A 3,765-nucleotide genomic window follows, 5' to 3' on the forward strand; every position below is an offset into this window, starting at 1 on the left:
GCCCGTAGGTGAATTTTTATCTAGAAAACATAAAATACTACTTACAAACAAACGTTCAGTTAAGGCATGTAGAAAGACAGTTTCTACGATTTTACAATGCACTTCCGGGTACTGAATCTGAGGAGGTACAAAGTACCTTAACAGGCCCATGGATACAAACAGTGCCACACTGTGGAGACCAAGAGAGGATCTCAAACGATGCTATGTTCCTGAAGCCAAGGGTACCCTAAATTAACAGAGTAGTGTGGGGAAGATATAACCTGGAAACAGGCTGACTCCCTGTGAACGGTTTCTATAGCCATGTGAACTGGAACAGTCTCGTGGGTAACCTGTGCCGGTTGCAGGGGTCGGCCATTAATCGCATCGATGACCAGTGGAGCAACACAGGGCTGCAAGGGTATGGAATTTGCAGCAGGAAACGTACTGTCAATAAAGTAACCGCCAGCACTGGAGTCTACCAACGCCTGAGTAACCACCGAGCCTGCTGCCCAGGAGAGAACAACTGTAATTAGCGGTTTATCTTTACAGGAAATCGGGGAGGCTTTGGTGGTGAGGGAGGAATGGGTGGGAAAGAAAACGTAGGAGCCAATATGGTAGGAGGCCTCCGCAGGTGCTCCTTAAATTATGGTCTCTCCCTGAGCCTGGTATCTATCAAAATCAGGAAAGAAATGAGAGCCTCAAGTTCATCAGGGAGATCCTTAGCCGCGATCTTGTCCATCAATGCATTGGAGAGACCATGAGAGAAGACCGCCACCAGAGCCTCATTATTCAAGACCACCTCTGCTGGAATTCGATGGCATACTCGGCAACGGTTTGAATACCCTGTTGAATGGACAGTAGCAGCTTAGCAGCAGAAGCAGAGTGAGCAGGCACATCGAATACCCTAAGAAAGGAGGCAACAAAACTCGGGAGAATCATGGAATTATTGTTCTCCCATAAAGGATTCCCCCAGGTCAAGGGCTTTTCTGACAGAAACGCGATTAGGAAGCCCACCTTGGACCTGTCAGAGGGAAACGCCTTAGGAACCATCTCAATATAAATGCCCACTTGGTTTAGGAAGCCCCGACAGCCGCGACACTGACTCGGTTCACCCCCGTAGCGCTGCAGGAGAGGTGCTGAACCAGTCATCCCTCTGGTAACGGAGACTTCAGCTGCAGGAGCAGGAGCGGCAACAGGAGCAGAAGCTGGTGCAAAAACAGGAGGAACCACTGGCCTAGCAGCACCAGGAGCACGGTGTGCTGTGCGTGCAAGAAATGTCTGCAATGCCTGAGCGAACTGACCCAAAAGGTGATCTTGTTGATTGAGCCTGGTAACCAGCATGGGAAGTGTAAGAGCACCTGCATCGTCAGGATTCATGTCCCTTTCATACTGTCAGGGTGCCAGGAAACCACACAAATATGCAGTAAAAAAAAGTGATTTATTAATGCAACAATAATAATAATAATCACACAGCAAGAAAGAGGAGCGAAATCAAGAACAGCCAGGATCAAGTTCGGAAGTGGGTAGTCATCCAAAGCTGGGTCGTCAACCGATATGGGGTTGTCTGCCAATGCGGAATCAAGAGCCAGGAAGGTTGTCAGTCAAGCCAAGTCATGCACCGAGAAACCACAGAGACCAGAGGACTGCTAGCAGTGATGCACCTTGGAGCACAAGGGCAAGGTCTGAAAGCCATCAGGCGATATATATAGTCCAGTGTGCAACATCATCACTGAGCAACGCCCAGGCAGCAGACAAGTAATAATGCAAACAGAGTTTATAAGAAACAGTAGTCTGCACATGTCCAAGATGGCTTGCCAGGAAGGCAAGGTAAGACCTTGACACTCCCTCACAGAACATTTTGCCTTTCCTGTGAACGATCGGCAGATCCCGGTGGCCATCGCAGCTCGCTGGACCCACTGATTGGCTCCAGGTGTGTCCAATCACAGCGAGAGCAGGGCAGGAATATTTTTTACGTTCTGCTTTAAAACATATCCAATAAAAAATGTAAAAAATCAAATGTCTTCATCACTTTAGGCCAATTTGTAATCTGCTACATATTTTTGGTAAAAAAAAAAAAATCTTAATAAGCGTATATTGATTTCTTTGCGCAAAATTTATAGCGTCTACAAACTATGGGGTATTTTTATATATTTATTTTACTAGTAATGGCGGCAATCAACTATTTTTAGCGGTACTGCGACATTGCGGCGGACAAATTGGACACCTGACACTTTTGTGGGGACCAGTGACATTATTACAGTGATCGGTGCTAAAAATATGCACTGTCACTGTACTAATGACACTGGCAGGGAAGGGGTTAACATCCGGAGTGATCAAAGGGTTAAATGTGTCCCTAGGGCATTCTTGGTAACTATGGGGGAGGTGTCCTGACTGAGGAAAGACAGAGATCCATGTTCCTGCTTAGCAGAAACACAAAATCTCGATCTTCTCCTATCAGAACGGCGATCTGCCTTGTTTACATAGGCAGACTGCCGTTCTGCCTCTCTCGGGAACGACCGCGGGTTGATGACCACCACTGGTTTTTGTTTGCAAAATAAATGAAAGAAGACCCAAAGTTTTGAAAAATAAAATAATATTTTTTTTATGTTCTGCTATAAAACATATCCAAAAAAAAAAAAAATTCATTTATTTTCTGCCTTTTTGGTTTTTTCCCTCCTTTTTTTCTTCTCTTTTTACATTTTGGTCTGTGTTATTTTTCTTCATAGGGGTGTTCAATGCCGTATATTTAACCTGTATTGCTTTATTTCGCACAATGGTTGTCCAATGGATCTCCATATTGTTTAATTTGTTTCACTGAACTTTTGTACTGTTCTGTTTGACATAAGCAGTCCTGGGGACGCCAAGACAAGCTCATCACTAAGTTGTTTATGAGCATTTGGACCTTTTTTCTACATATTGAAGTGTTTTGGTGATATATTATACAATACCTGTTATTTGTAACTAACACATTATACTCCCCTTTTCACTTTTCTATTGTTTGAAAACTTTATAAACTTTGATTGTAAAAAAAAAAAAAATGTAATTTCTTTATAAATTACATTTGGCCAAAATGTATTCTGCGACATGTTTTTGGTAAAAAGAAAAAAAAAAACGTGTATATTAATTGGTTTGCGTGAAAGTTATAGCTCTGTGATGAGGGGGGACCTGTGTAACTGGAAGCTCTGTGATGAGGGGGGACCTGTGTAACTGGAAGCTCTGTGATGAGGGGGGACCTGTGTGACTGCGGACTCTGTGATGAGGGGGGACCGGTGTGACTGCGGACTCTGTGATGAGGGGGGACCGGTGTGACTTCGGACTCTGTGATGAGTGGGGACCGGTGTGACTGGGGGCTCTGTGATGAGGGGAGACCTGTGTGACTGGGGGCTCTGTGATGAGGGGGTTCCTGTGTGACTGGGGGCTCTGTGATAAGGGGGACCTGTGTGACTGGGGGCTCTGTGATTAGGGGGGACCTGTGTGACTGCGGACTCTGTGATGAGGGGGGACCGGTGTGACTGGGGGCTCTGTGATGAGGGGAGACCTGTGTGACTGGGGGCTCTGTGATGAGGGGGGTTCCTGTGTGACTGGGGGCTCTGTGATAAGAGGGACCTGTGTGACTGGGGGCTCTGTGATGAGGGGGTTCCTGTGTGACTGGGGGCTCTGTGATGAGGGGAGACCTGTATGACTGGGGGCTCTGTGATGAGGGGGTTCCTGTGTGACTGGGGGCTCTGTGATAAGGGGGACCTGTGTGACTGGGGGCTCTGTGATGAGCGGGTTCCTGTGTGACTG

The sequence above is a fragment of the Pelophylax lessonae genome, assembly GCF_965119305.1.
Source record: "Pelophylax lessonae genome assembly, chromosome: 11".
NCBI lineage: Eukaryota > Metazoa > Chordata > Amphibia > Anura > Ranidae > Pelophylax > Pelophylax lessonae.